General features: G+C 43.2%; 1 non-coding gene across 1 annotated transcript; it reads left to right on the forward strand.

Moving 5' to 3' along the window:
* Positions 1-14256: 14256 nt before the first annotated feature.
* On the forward strand, positions 14257-14328 carry trnat-cgu (transfer RNA threonine (anticodon CGU)). The gene has a single exon. It is a non-coding gene; the product is annotated as a tRNA-Thr (tRNA).
* The last annotated feature ends 1915 nt before the right edge of the window (positions 14329-16243 follow it).

A 16243-nucleotide genomic window follows, 5' to 3' on the forward strand; every position in this document is an offset into this window, starting at 1 on the left:
CCACTTTTCGTCATTTTTTTTTGTGCGTCCACGTCTTCCCACGCCCTCCTTTATTGTCCTCTGCGACTCCGGCGTTCTCTCCCGCCGTCTCCTCCTCCATCTCGCTCTTTTCTCCCCCTGACAGTTTGTTTAAAGCGCACTTCAAAACCAGACCAAGTCTTTTGACCGTCGCAGTTTCCACTTGCATGTGTGTGTGTGTGTGTGTGTGTGAGGCAACGCTTCCTTTCATCTTTAAATGGGCTGGCCAATTTTCGGGTCCGTTCTCTCCGGGTTTCTAGTTGTGTGTGCGTCTGACTTTATATCTCTCACATCTGTGGCGACTCCCTCTTTCCCGTCACTCTTTCATTTTCTTTTCTTCTTTCCATCTTTGCTCCGCCAGCGTCTCTCTTTCCTCTTTGTGTGTTCTGTGTTTCTGCCTCTCATTCATCTCCCGCCTTAATAACTCCATCAGCTCGCAGTTCAAACAAACTTCATTGATGCCAACGTCCTCCTGTGATCCGTCTTTGCTCTCGTGTTCCTCTTCGGCGGTTTAGCATCGAGCGGCAGCTGATCAGGCTGTCGCTAGCTAGAACGTTCTCGTTCCAAAAACGTTCCAAAAAAGTTCCAAAAAAGTTCCAAAAAAGTTCTGCTTTTGTTTTGAGCAAGAAGTTTTTCTTTAGATCCTGGCGAATTCTTCTTAATAGCATGATAACTAAAGACGTAATACTGTTAGACCATTGTGCCCTAGCGTTCTCAAAATGGCATGGGAACGTTCTCTAGTTTATAGACAACGTCCCAAAACTTCCTCAGAGCGTTGAAGTCAGAATGTTCCGTCTTTCTTAATATGTCAACAATGTTTTTAATAAAATCATCTGAAGCTTTGATAACATCTGGAAAACATTTTTGAAGACGTCTATTATCAAGTAACACTGCCGAACGTTGTGGGAACATGTTGTAGGTTCTACAATGTGTTCCTCATCAACGTCCCCAAAACATTCTCAAAACATTCCAGCCAGAATGTTGTGAATACGTCACAGTGCAGGAACGTCTTCTGAATGTTGCACTGAGAACATCCGTCCTTTATTAACATTGTGAAGACAGTTAATGGATTATATAAAATGTTCTTACAACGTTCCATGGTGACCAAGAAGGAACAATTTCCAAACAAAAATGTTTTTCAGATGTTATTGAGACCTTAGGATTCAAGGATTCAAGGAACCTTACTGTCATGCCAGCTCACATTCACATGTTTGTGGTATGAAATTAGTACTATGGTCCCGGTTTATAAAAAGCCGAATAAATAATAAGTACCGGGAACTTGAGAAGCCGCTGCACCACTGCGCGCCGCCATCTTGTTTCTTTTCGTAATCCGAAGAACACTTTATAGAACGTTCTTCAATGCGGTCTTGCCAGAAATGATAAAACAGGATGGATGTTCTCAACACAACATTTAAAAAACATTTCCGAGATGTTATCGAGGCCTCAGACGACAGAACGTTCTTTATAGCTACGATGTTCTAAGGATGTTTTGGGAACATTGTCGGGCAAACGCAATATAGAATCTAAAAAACAACGTCCCACATGACAGCGAAGGAAAGACATTCTCAGTGCGACATTTGGTTTTTAAAACGTTAAAACAATATGCCTTCAAGAAGAACATTCTGGGAACTAAAGGAAAGCGTCACAATGAAAACATTAGTCGAACGTTCTCAGAATGTTCTTCTTGCTGGGGAGGCGAACAGAACGGCCATTTTTTAAAGTTTCTCTTTGGCTGTCAAGTCGTACGTCTCTCACCAAACCGGACTAACTGGACTCTGTCAGCGTGTCGTCAGAGCTGTGGTGGAAAATGTGTTTTCTGATGCAGTAAATGCAGATAAAGCGACGGCTTCTGTTCCTCTTTCTGACGGCAGCAGCAGCAGCTCATTAATCGGAGCATCACGCTGCTGCTGCTGCTGCTGCTGGCTCCACTGTTCTCGCTCTGTTACTTCGGTTTGACTACATTTCAGTCCAATTATACTCAGTGCATTGTTCAGCTGGGACTATCCCGGGGTCCCTTTTGGATCAGGCCTCTAGTTTCTCTGGTTTTTGAGTTTTGCGTGTCAGGTCTGGGAAGGCTTTCCCTCTGGGCTCCTCCGCTCTGGCGGCTGATTGTGATGCTGGCAGTCTCCGCGCTGTCAAATCACACTCAAGTTTGTGCGGCTAAATTGACAGTTTCGCCCTCAAAGACGCTAACAATGGCTCGGCTTGATAGAGGGTCGGTTTAATTCACATCAGAATACACCTTTAAAACGGAGCGTTTTGCCCAGGAATAGGACGTGATATCGTGGCCAACCTTTACGATTCTGTGCAGCGAGAGGAGCTCCAGTGTTTACAGCAGCAGTGCCAGATGCACCAGCTGAGCCAGGCCAGTCAGCTTGACAGGCGATCCCCCGAGCAGGCCGGCAGAGATCGACAGGGCAGCAGATGCAGACAGACAGCAGCGAGCCCACACATAGCGGGCAACCGTGACCGTACGACAGGCAGCGCCGAGATAATGCTCCTTTCAGAGCTACTCTCCTTTTACTGGAGGAACACTTTCCAGAGGCGATGAAGATGAGGACTCATCACTTATCATAAATTTGCTGTGGTCGGGGCTTCAGAAGTGGAAGATGACAGGATTAAGGAGGGGAAGGGAAGGAGTCGCTTCCAGCCTGCTTTGTTAACTGACAGCGCACTTTCTAAACTCACAGGAGGAACAGGCCAGCGGTGGTTTGTGTACGACAAAAGGACAGAGCTGTTGACAAGCAGCTAGAGAGTCGGTGGAGCCCCACGAAACAAACAACTTTGATTTAACAATTAGCATAATTACACTTGACATGGACTGCATCACTGGAGCGTCCCGCTTATGTCCAGATGTGGATGCGTGCTTCAGAACTGGACAAAATGCAAAAGCCCGCTGTCCGACCACTAAACAGCAAAACCGTAATATTAAAAAAACGTTCTCAGTGCTCTTGCAGGTTTTCCAGAACCAAAAGTAAACGCTTTTATCTGAAGAGGGAACCATGAAGCAATCGGACCAGTCAGACGGCCTCACCGAACGTCTCACACCACGGATAATTCTTTTGATTTGTTAATGGAGATGTCACCCAAGAAATACGTCCGGTTGGTTCTCCAGTCTCCTAGAAAATATTCATCAGAAGGAGTGTGCAGTGAAACCACCACAGTGGAGTCCTGCAGGTGTGACATCGGAGAACATTACCGACCAGTTTAATTGTTTTAAAGAAAATGTTCCAACCAAATATTCAAAGAATGTTTATAGAACATCTTCATTTTTAAAAATGTTCCTATAAAGTTAACATAATGTGTTAATGTCCACAGACAGAGGACGTCGTCAGGAACACAGTTTATGTTCCATGATTACAAAGTAGGAGCGTTCTCAAAGCAACGTTCATAAAATACTTTCCAAATGTTACTGAGGCCACAGATGATTTTTATGAAATGTTCCTGAAATGTCATATGTCAACACTGGCCTGCAATGTTCCAAGGAGGTTTTGGGGATGTTCTGGAGGGAAACACATTATAGAACGTTCTTCTACAAAACATTCTCACAATGTTCCAAAAGCAATATTCAAAAGTATTTAAATATTTACCAGATCAAGGCATCAGATGACTACATTTTTAATTTTTATTTTTTTCAGAACTTTCTATAACGTTCTTGTAATACGACATATTGAAGCCAGAAAGATTTGCTTTTTTTAAGGGAACACATTATTTTTGAATGCTGCTGTGAGAACGTTCCTCCTTTCTCAACGTTCTCTGAACATCTTTTGAAATGCTGCAGCTAAAAACCTTTGTTCCCTTTTAACCTCATAGAAACACTGAAATGGAAATGAGAAATATTAAGAAACCTTACTGAGAACATTAGGTTGGTATGTATTATATCATTGTTTTAATACTATTAGAACTTGCAGGTAACGTTGCGGGAACATTCACTGTCAGCTGGGGAGCCAACCAAAAACGTCTTTTTGTTACAGACCCTGAGAGTCCAGACGGTTCTGTGTCTCGTCCTGACTGTAGACATCATGTTACAGGTGAAGTGTTTTCTCGGTTCCACTCAGGTGAAGCGTAACAAGTGGCTGGATTACGTCCAGAGGCAACGTCACGCTGACGAGCGGCATCGGAGCTGACAGTCGGTGGTTGAGGTGGACGGCAGCATTACGAGGTGCTTGACTCTCACACGTAAGATCAGCTTCACACCCGGACTCAACTTTGGATTGTTGGTGGTTTGGCCACTTTGGCACCGAATCCCTCAATTGTTTGTTGTGAAAAAGATAAAAGTTTGTATTGATTCTATCATAGAAAATTATAAGAGTCTGAAAACTCAAGGCTGCCACGATTCATACGGTTGTTCCAAGTGTATGTAAAACTTTGTTCATAACTGTATGTATGGTAATGATATAAACTCATAGCCAGTTGTCTGATGGGCTGATAACATCTTCTTGGTGGTTTAATTGTGCAGAATGGTAGTTTCTAGGCAACAGGATAGTTGAGATAAGGCTTCACCCACAGTCTCTCCTCCTGCTTTGACAGAAGCAAAAAAGCAAGATGGTAAGACGTTCTCTGCCCGACTTGCGTGACGAACTCAATGAAGGCAGTAAGCCGGAGTGTGACTGAGACTCTGACAAGGCCAACTCATTCATCACCGCCTCTGATCCCAATCTGCTGCTCTCTTTGAACGCCGGCTTCCCGGCGACTGTCAAGGCTTCAGCGGAGAGCGACGCTCTCACCAAACCTCTGTCCAGACGCTCACATCACATCAGCCGTCCTTGGTGATGGAGCGTGAGCTGGCAGCAGAGGAGAAACCTCAAAGACTTTCCGTCTGCTCAGTGGGTCGGTGACGTGTTGGAGCTCGTAGGGCTGAACCTCCACATCATCACATTCAGCTCTGTGGGAGTGTTTTAACCCTGCATGATGTGCTGGCAGAGCGCTTCATACTTGGCTGGAGGAAAACCTTCCCTGTGTGGTGGAGTATGAAAGAAGGTGCTCCACTCTTTAGCTCTCACAGTGTCCTGAACAAGACTCAAGACTCCACCGACCACTAAAATCAACAGAACCAGCAAATGGGTCATACACCTACCGTTACTGTTGTCCTCAGACTGACTCCCTTCACCCTCAGTCCAACCTAAGACTTGGTAGGTGATCCCGGTTGATCTATCACACATGTGAAGAGAGGTATGGCCTTTCTTTTAGGACTAATTTCTCCTCATAGGATGGAAGGTAAAGTCGTACCAAAACAGAAAAAGCATTAGCACTGGTGTTGATGGCTGCTTGGATTTTGAGATTATTGTGTTTGCCCCAGTCCAATGGAGAGAAATGTAATGTTGATGTTCACAACAAAGCAACATGAATTACCAAAACAGTTCTCCTGATTTTTGTCCAGATTCCTCTGGATGGAAATAACAATATCACACATATCAATGATGTTGCACAGATGCTTTCATGAATAGAAATACTGACAGAGAAGAATTAATATTACATAGATTCGTGCGTTATAGGAAAAAAAAACAACACTGCACATATTCTAGTATATGCAGAAAAACTGATATTCCACAGAATTGTTAAATATACAAAGTATGAATAATTCACAGCTGTGAGTGTTGATTTTGCTCCAGACAGAAGAATGACAGTTATTAGTTAGGATCAGTGCTGGTTGTGAAGTCTTATCATCTGTAAACATAAAACACTTCAGACAAGTTAAAAAACAAAAACTGTAAACTTTCAAAAATATGAAGCAGTTCTGCAAATGCACAAATTCCACAAAAATATGTCAGAATACATTTAATTAACTTACAAATAAGTGAAAAGCTTTTATGAATATCTTCCTTCCAGCCATTTGTGGGTCTAGATGTATGTTTCACATGCATAGTTTTAACACAAAGTTTATATCAATCGACCTTTTTAAGAAAGCAAGTGTTCACATGAAGTGAATATATATGAGGTGATAGAAACTCCTGATTATCATTTGCTTGTTAAATTTGGCAGTAATGGTGTGTATCACAGAGCAGATTTAAATGATAAGAAATTCCAGTTTTATCATTTGGTTTGTTTAAAATGTCATAAATTACAGGAAACATAAGTTCCATTGAGTTCAGTGTTGTAAAGGTTTGTCTTCAGTGTTTCACAGACTGTATATTCACATTTTTATTGGCACATTTCATCCCATCTCTGAGCTCTACACACTGTGTGGATGTTTGTGTGTCTGTGCAGCGGTTCAGACCTGTGCACTTACATAATCAGTTCAAAGCTCTGCTGCCGTATTTGTGCCAAGCGAAGCATTTCTGCAGGAACTGGGCTTCTCGCGTTGCCAAGTCTTCATCCAGGAAGGAAACAGGGGAGAAGACGAGTTACTTGGCTTGGATGCGATGCTAAAATGAAGAAGTATTGACGTGTGGAGCTGCCGGTTATTGCTGGAGGTGGGAGGAAAGGGCAGCCGGTCCTCTGATTTACCAGCTGTTTGAGGATATTTATTTACTCGGCCTGTATTAAAGATGGGATTCAGTATTTATACACAGCGATCAGCTACAGCATTAAAACCACTGACAGCTGAAGTGGAGATCATTGATTATCTTGTTACGATATATAATATGTAGATTTATTAAGCAGCAAGTGGAAAGTCGATTCTTGAAGCAGGAAAATGTGCAAAGTGACTTTGACAAGGCTCAGATTGAGACGCTGATGTGAGCTGGTCAGAGTACCTGAAAACAGCTGATCCTGGAGGAGGGGGGGTCTCAGTCAACCCGGTCCTCACAAAACTACCTTCCCATACATCTCACCTGCATTCTCAATTAGGTTTTAAAGGAAATGTGTTTTCTGCTAGATTTGGTATGCTACCCTTGCAGAGCTGTTGAGGGGTCAGTTCGACCAGCCAGGCTTCATGTGTGTTGTGGATTTGGAAAAGGCTTATGGCCATGTCTGTCAAGGGGCTCTGTGGGGGGTACTGGGCTCTGGTGGGTGTTGGACTTCTCCAGGACTGCCTGTTGTTTCCAATCCTGCTTGTAGTTTTCACGGAAAGGATCTCAAAGTGCAGTCGGGATGAGGAAGCTGTCCAGTACGGGGACCCCAGGATTGCAGTTTTGCTTTTGCGGACTCAATGCTCTCAGTCTTGGTCAACAGTTTTCACAGCTCCTAACAGCCGCTTCTGCAATGGAGGCTTTGAACATGGTCCACTCCGACTCCATGTCCCCAGCCTCCTCTGGGATGTTGGGGAAACTCTTCCGGAGGTGGGAGTTGAAAACCCCACAGACCGGCATCCACCAGACGTTACCAGGTCCGTCCGACAACCTTCCCCACCATCGGATCCAACTCTCTACCAGGTGGTCTACAACTGAATGTCCAAGACGTACTGCTGCAGGTCTGACGACTCGACTACAAAGTCAATCATTGACCTTTGGCTGAAGGTGCTTTGGTACCAGGCACACCTATGAGCCACCTTATGAGCTTGACATGGTATGTTTGGTTCCAGAACTCTTGCTGTGCGTGGAGGTGAGACCAACTATATCAAGTTGGTACCGATCCACCTCCAGCACCAGCTCAGGTTCCACATCCCCACAACTAGTCTACGCCACCAGGGGGCACCACACTTAGGTGTCTGCTGCTGCACCCGACCCCAGTGTCCAGTCCTGCAGCAGGGGGCACCTTTCCTCGTTATCATTAGAGCTATGTGAGGTTATATCACTCCAGTAACTTACAAACTTGTTATAAAACATCCTGCCTTTAACCTGCAGACTTTTTGTCCACTACGGAGCAGTATGAACCAGTTGTGAAAGTAATATTGACACATCAAAAAGTATTAAGTTGACACAAACATTTCCTTATTTACACATGATGCATTTTCAGAAGTTGTTCACGTTTATTTTCCTGTCAAGGCCAAATGCAGTCTAATGAGTTTAGACTCTAAAATTGTTCAGACACCTGAGGTAGTGTTCAGAAATCATCAGAATAAGGTTTATGCTGTTATTGTGCTGTATTATTTACACTTGTGTTGGTTTAGTAACTGCAGATTCTACAGACTTAAACTTTGCTTTTTAAATGATGAACTTTTTAACCCAAACATATTCCAGAGTGGTTTGGTCGCTACACAGCAGTCTGAACTCGTGTCCGAGTGAAGACACGAGTGAACAAACTGGAGCTCGTTGGTGGTCTGGATGCTCTGGGAGCCTGAGGCGAAAGTTTTGTGGCAGCTTGTCATTTGCAGATGACTTCCAGTGTTTCTCCTCCGTCACGACAGCTTTCAAGGCCCCGCCAAGAAGGACCTTCACAAATGTTCTTTTGTCCCCAAGGATTTCTTGTGATGCTGTGATGCTGCATTGTTTGAAGTGGGTACAAACAAACCAAGTGGGACTCTTGACTGACAAACCTGTTTATTCTGCCGATGCTTCTGTGGGACATTTTCACCATTGTGCTCAGTGTAACAATACAAATTGTCACGCAACGCATCTCTACTTTATATGTGTTGCATCTTTTCAGTGAAAGTTTCAAGGTCCAAGTCAATCTGAAGTCGCCTTTTGAACAGAGAGGAACTTTCAACATTCTTTGTTGCTGAAGTCTCTCGTCGGCGGCGTTAAGAGTGGAACAATCACACCAAATCAAACACCAAATCAAAGCTTTGAATGGTGATATGTCATCAAAATCACTTTATTCTTAATGTCTTGTTTATAAAATTTGCCCCAAAAAGGCCATTTGAGGGGGTTGGTGCCAAACTGGGCCACACAACATTTAGTAGTTTTAGAGAAAATGGGGTGAAAATTGTGTGTTATGTCCATCCAAAGATGTTCCAACACCATCCAGAGATAGAAACAGCAACTTTGTGATGACTTATTAAAGTCTGAATTTCGCCAAAGCGGGCCGTACCACATTTTCTACTTTTTGAGAACAAAACTGATTCCAGGTTTGTCTTGTTAAACAGCACCGAAGAGTTTCCATCATCAGAAACTAGAGATACTTCTGAGGACCGTGGGGTAGAAACAGATGCTTGGTGGTGGCTAGTTAAGGTTTTAGTTTTCATTCCCATACCCTGAGGTTTCGCTGTCCGCCATCTTGAATCACAAACACGTGCGACTACCTGCGATATAATGGTCAGCGGTTCCTGTGGCTTGGTCCAGTTTGCCACTAAGTTTTCATGCCAGAACCATCGTAGGCCAAACTTCTAAGCTGCACTGTGACATTACTAGTGGGCTGTTGGTTGGACCACTTTGCCACAAACTAGTCGACCATAAACAAAACAAACATACAACTCAACTTTTTTTGTGGTTTGGTTCACTTTGGCACTGAACCCCTCATTTGCTCAAATCAGGTAACAAACAATTTAGCATTCAGCACCAACGTACAACATGTGGAAACCTAATGGAGCAGCGTGGTGGACGCACTGATGAAACAATTATAACTGTTTTTGCCACACAGTCCTGTACAGTCAGCTACACAAACATATGCACTGATAATGTCAGTCTGTTACGCATAGTAAAGCTGCAGCTTTTCTCGATGATGTGCCGAAGATATAAATTGTGATTGATTGGTGCAGGAGAGGAGCTGCTGCTTTGAACATCTGTGAGAGATGCATTTAAAGTCAGATGTGAAATATTCAGAAGAAAAGAAGCAGACAGAAGAGAAAGCAGACGGCGCCGCCTCACACACTGAATGGATGCATATTTATGTACAGAGGCTATAACTTTATCTGTCTGTTTGTCTGTGTGATTTCTAAATTTGAATTTGAAATGTGTGCGGTGATTGAACTTGGGAATTGGGTTTGCATGTTGCGTGCAGCCCCTTACTGCTCAGCGGGAGAAAGACATTTATATGGAAATGAACTGTATACGGTAATCAGCCCGCCGTTTGTGTAATTGTGGCTCGGCTGGCAAAACATTTTTTACTTTCACTCGGCGTCACAGCTGTCATCTGTTCACGCATTCAGGTTTCCGACAGCGGTTCCAGGCCCGTTCTGTACGCAGCGGGTCTCGTTTGTTTGGGTTGCGTCCCCTCGTGTGAAGCCAGACCTCCAGAGTTAAACCCACAGCCTGGAATAAATCTATAGTTTTCCTCAATTGAAGCAAAATAAAAAATCTCTAAACCTCAAGGCGATGAAAATGAGAGCGTTTAAACTGGGGTGACCACATGTCCTGGTTTTAAATGGAGCATCCCGGCGTCCGGAGAAATCTCACAGATACATCAACATGTCCCGGTTTTAACTGGTGAGTCGTGGTTTTTGTCATTTTCCTCAGACAGCCTGAGCTGCACTTGACACGCAGGCACAGAAATCAGCAGAAAACAGTGATTTTGTCGAGCTGTTTCCATCTGCTTCACCATTCTCTGGAAGGAAAAAAAAACACTGAAGTGAACAGTTTTCCTTTTTGATTTTTCCTTTTTCTTCCATCTCATCCTCCAACATTATGCTCAAACACATTATGCTCCTTCTAAAATGTCTCTTTTTTTTTTTTTTGCTCCAAATCTCTTCTGAAGTTTTTCTGAAATGAAAAGTGCATCAAGTGGAACATTACCAGGTTTATATGTGTGTGTATTGGTTCAGACTGTCTCGTTGTGGCCATGATGACCTCTGCTCTGTTCGGTTCTTCAGCCTCCAAGATTCTGAAGTGATTCAGTTTTTGCACATTCAGCTCAGGCTATGACATGGTTTCCTGTGATTAAACCAACACTTAGACGGTCTGTTGTGATAACAGTCAGGCTGACTGCAGCTTCAAGCATTAACCAGATTCAGCATCCAGAGCGAATATAAACCGATCCAGACTGTTTGTACTCACCAGCATTCTTCTACAGATCATCCAATCGACGCCACGTTTATCCCTAAATAGAAGAAAGACAATAAGGGGCAGCAGAGCTCCATGATTTCCACCAGGGCTTTAATTGTTTAAGTAGAGATGGAGTTTCTCCTCCGTAAGGTGACGGCTTCATCTCCTCCCTCCTTCTCCCGTCACTCAGATAAACAGACGATTTGCATTTTGTTTACTGTCTTGGTGATATTGTAACGCCGACAATAAAGCCGGTGAATAGAATTTAAAGAATGAACAGTGGAGAGAAAAGCTCGGCTCTGAAGTGTTTTCTCTCCTTTGTTGTCGAGGAGGAGATGCAGGAGGTGTAGAGGGACAGCACCGGGAAGAACAGGAAGAAAAACAACTGCTATTGTCATTATGTACCTCTGCTTTATGGGCTTTTGTTTATTGTGCTTAACATCACAGTTTGGGGAGCGGCTGCCGATGTGTGAGCTACTTTCATCTTAATTCACAGCAGAGAGACGATAAAGAATAAAAGCAGGAGGCGGAGGGAGGCGTCATGAAACCAAAGGAGAAAGTTAGAGGCTGAGGTAGAGGCGTGTCAGAAAAGCTCCAGGACTGGTGTCACAGCAGATGGACATCAAACCCAAACTACAGACGACAGGTTCTCCCCTTCCAAGTGACCCTAACAAAACAAAACAAAACCATTGTTGTGATATGAAACTTGTCTCTCAGTTCTGTTATTTAACTTCTCTTCATTTTCACTTCTGGTCAGGTTCTAGCTGCATACGACTCATTCTGTACATGTAATTACTTCCTGCTTCTACAGCTACAGACTGCAGCTTCGTTTGATGCTTTACTCGTTGAATCTGGAGTCACATCTCACATCTCACGACTCCTCCTTTCTCCCGTCTGCTCAGAGTTTTCATCACTGTCCATTTAATCAGCTTCATGTCCCTCCAATGTTCATCGTGAATCTTACAAACGTCGTAGCTGACAGGTGTAATTTGAACCTGGTCTTGTTTCCTTTGCTCTCTCTGAGGTTCTTCTTTCTTACCTGAGCTCGACTCGGCCGCTGATTCAGTTTGACTGAGCAGCTGTTCTTCACTCTGGAAGCAGCTCCTTAAACAGCGAAGTAAAGGACAGACGGAGTGAACCAGGACGACGCCTGTTCCGTCAGATGTTTCTGTCTGATCATGAAGCGCTGATACCCGGCCGTCTCACCAGGTGTTCAACATTTATATCCTGAAACTTCATGTTATTGTCTTATTATGTTTTTATCTGATTACATTTGTGTTAATTCAGTCTTTGCAGTTGAACAGAGGCAGCAGCAGAGGGACCAACTGTTGGGCTTCTTGAGACTTTGTCTGGTACAAAACCATCTGTTGGTCTGCGTTTGTTTCAGATCGACACCGATCCGGTGGGTCAAGTTTCGGCCAGATCGGAGCACCTCCAGCCTCGTTATATGCCACTTCCTGTTTTGTGCTTTTGTTTAATCACCATGTCCTGGGAGCGCCCCAATAGCTCACCTGGCTGAGTGGGCGACCCATGGACATGGGCTGTAGTTCCCCAACACAGTGGCCGTGAGTTCGACTCCCGCTCACGACAGTTTGCTGCAGGTTCTCCTCACTCTCTCACTATCCAACTAATAAAGGCTAGAAGGCCAGAAAAAATAATCACCACGTCCTGTAGTTTGTGGTGTCCAACGTTCCCTCTGTGGGATAGATTTTGAAAATGGCCAAAAATTAGTCAAAAGCTCCAAATTTTGCAAAATGGCCGACTTCCTGTTGGGTTTACAGAAAAGCACTGATTGAGTTTTTTGTTCATCCTGACCTGCTCCATACACCTACCAAATGTCGTAGTTCTAGGTCAAACGTGCTTCCGACAGGTAGCACTGTGGAGCCATTTTGGCAGTGACATGTCCAAGTCCCTTAAAATATCACATTTTTCACCAGTCCTGATGTTTGTGGCCATTTTGGTGAGTTTTCGTGCATGTTTAGGCCCTCATAATCGCGTTTGTTTCAGCTGATGAGTAATAATAATCCTCACAGCAGCTCCAGTAGGGTCCACTGCAGCGCTCGGACCCTAAAAACAGAAGCAAGCTGAAGGACAAACAGTCGGAGCTGCTCAGTAATTTCAGCTGCTGTCATCAGGCCTCCTGACAAACTCCGTTCTGTTCTTGGACTCTGCAATTTCCTCGTGTCACTCGAATTACAATGTAAGCAAATGGACTCGGCAGCAGAGTGACTCAAAACTAATGATAGTGATCCCGCCGCACTCCAGCGCCTGTGTGTCACTGACGCATGTGTCTGCTCTGGTTGGCGGTGTTTGGAGGGTCAGCATGTGTCGGCTCACGCTTCGCCGTGTCAGTCGTCGTGATGTTCAGGCCGAGTGATGCTGCAGACAGATCCCAGCGTTTCCACCTGAAGGCGACGGAGCCGCACGGAGCCACAAAAGTCTCAGGTTTGTGTGTCAGTTTTTCACATTTCACTTTGTTTTTGTTTCCGGAGATGATTGATTTTTGCCATACCTCAAGAAGAAGACACAAAATGACCCAGAATAGATACAAAACAGCCACAGAAATACAAAACAAAACAATTTAAAGACAGAAATCAACCACAAAGTGACAGAAAATCGCCAAAAAGAGAAGTGAAATGACCACAAAGACAACAAGGAGACACCAAACAACCACTAAAAGAGATGTGCAGTGACAACAAAAAAGGCACAAAATGATCATGTAAGGACACAAAACAGCCACAGAAATAGAAAACAACTACAAAGAGACACAGATTGACCACAAAAATTGACAAAAATAGAAGAAAAATTACCACAAAAACATGTTCTGCAACGGCAAGAACACACAAGACAAAACAACCACCAGAGGATGCAAAGAGGGCATGGTGGCCAAGTGGTAAGGTGTTGGTCTTGTAAACCAAAGATTGTGGGTTCAATCCTCAGACATGATAACCATGTTAAGGTAACATCTTCAGGAAGTTCTTCACTTTGTCTCTCAGTGGTTCTTCTGTTCAAAGTCAGGCTGTGTACAACTTATTAGGAAAAAATTTTCTCTTCCTGTAGCATATAGAAAGATAGAACATGACATTTATTAGCAATAAAACATGTAATTGCTCTTTGATTGAATTTCTACCACAAAAACAGAAACCATCCCTGGATTCGATCAGTAGCTGTAGCGTTGGAGGAATCCAGCTGTTTGAAACCAGCTCAGAAGAAGAATAACGTTATGGAAATCCCATAAACAGGGGAGGTTGCTTTCTTTGGTTTGTTGTGGGTAACTAAGTCAGTCTGGATGGTCTTAATTATGCAAAAAAATGTACAACAATTTAAAAAACAGAATAAAAATACACAGCTGATGAAGGTGTGGTGACCAAGTCTTAAGGTGTTGGTCCAGTCCGTATCCATGACTTCCTATTTTTATCCTCAGAAAATTCACATTATGAGGTTTAAATCATTATATTTAAAAGCCCAGTTAGGAATAATTGATATTGAAGTACAGAGAGGCGTGGTGGCCAAATGGTAAGGCGTTGGTCTCGTAAACCAAAGATCGTGGGTTCGATTCCCATCCATGCCTTTAATGTAATTAACTTCAATCAATATGTGGCTGGTGTTGGGAGATGCCACCACATCAAAGTATCATAACACAGACGTAACAAATATGTATGTATAGGAATGGTAATCCTAGGTTAAATATCTCTTTGTTTACCTCAGTTAAGTGTTTTTGGTTTCCGTCCACCAGCTTCTGGTTGTATCTTTGAAACCTCCTCTTGACAGAATTGGTGCACTTCATTGTTGGCCTTCTGACATTGATTTGCTTCCACAGCAACGTCCTCGGGTTCTTAATGGGGTTTAAGTCAGGACTCTGAGAAAGCCGGTCTGGTTTTGGTATTTGTTTCCACCTCTGATGTGTGTTTGAGTTCATTGTCTTGTTGGAACACCAACTAAGATTTAACCTGACGCAAATGATTGTAGGTGTTCCTGAAGAATGTGGAGATCATCGTTCTTCTTCTTCACTATCATAATTAACTTTGTGTAAATCATCAGTTCCACTTTCAGCAGAACAGCCCCAGAGCATGATGCTGCCACCTCCATGCCTGATGGTAGGTTTGGTGTTCTTAGGGTTAAAGGCCTAACCTTCTCTCCTCCAAACTTATTGCTGCTCATTGTCCCAGTAGTTTCAGTTTTCGTTCCATCTGACCACAGAATGTTCCTCCAGAGGTTCTTTTCTTTGTCCATGTGATCAGCAGCAGACTTCAGAATTTCCCATCTCCACCCGACCAATCGATATCGAGCGTGTCCAGATTTCACCCAGCGACCAATCACAGGTCGAACCTGGCGACCCGGCAGTCCCTCCCCCTCCCGTCTGGTTGAAACGTCCGCCTCATTCAAACTTCTGTTTGTTAAAAATGACATCTGCACGCTAACTTTTGCACATCAAGTTTTTAATAAGTTATGCAAATGAAACCGTAACAGTCACAAGAAAGAAACGATCATTCTTTGGTCATCACACCGACTAGCGACCTGTTTTTCACTCTTGTTTTATTATGAATCATCCTAAAAGTCTTTATATATGACTGTTATCTTCAGCAGTCGTTTACTTTATGTTGGGTTATGGTTTATGACAAATCGACGACATTTCCGCCTTTTCATTCATCATGTAGCGTTACTATGTCGTTATTTATCACCTCTTTTTCAGTGTGCCTTTATAAAAGCTTTGTTTTAACGGTTAATCTTTATTATTCCTGTTGTTTTTGCGACAGCGTACCGTTATACTGCCACATATCAGTCAGCCGTTTCACTTACGTCCTACTTGTCTATGAATATCGTTGTTTTTTTAAACACACAAGAATGACACAGAAACTTACAATTTGGTCATTTTTTTGTCTTTTTTGTCTCCTTGTTGTCATAAAGCACCATTTTGCTCTTTTTTTTAGTCACTTTGTGGTTGATTTGTGCCTCTTTGTCGTTGTTGTGGCTATTTTGTGTATGCACATGGTCATTTTGTGTTTTTCTGTAGTTGTTTTCCATCTCTGTGGTCGTCTAGTGTCTCCATCTGGTCCTACAGCATGTGTTTGTGGTCGTTTTTATTTACTTTTTGGCGATGTTCTGTCACATGTGGTTGATTTGTGTCTCTTTGGAGTCACAGAGTGTGTTTTTGTCGTCATTTCACTTCTGTTTTTGGCAGTTTTTTGTGATTTTTTGGTTAATATGTGTCTCTTTGGAGTCATAAAGCGTGTTTTTGTTGTCGTTTTGCTTCTGTTTTGGGGATTTTTTTGGTTGATTTGTGGCTGTCAATCGTTGTCTTGTGTCTCCTTGTTGTCAGAGAGCACGTTTTCATGGTCATTTTGCTTCTCTTTTCTCTTTTTTGTCGCTTTGTGTTTGATTTGTGCCTCTCTATAATCGCTTCGTATCTCTCTTTTGTCATTCTGTGCCTTTCTGTAGGTTTTTTTTTTGCGTCTCTTTTCAGTTCTGTCTCCTTGTGATGAAGT

This window comes from Stegastes partitus, unplaced genomic scaffold (assembly GCF_000690725.1).
Source record: "Stegastes partitus isolate 25-593 unplaced genomic scaffold, Stegastes_partitus-1.0.2 Scaffold1262, whole genome shotgun sequence".
In the NCBI taxonomy this organism is placed as follows: domain Eukaryota; kingdom Metazoa; phylum Chordata; class Actinopteri; family Pomacentridae; genus Stegastes; species Stegastes partitus.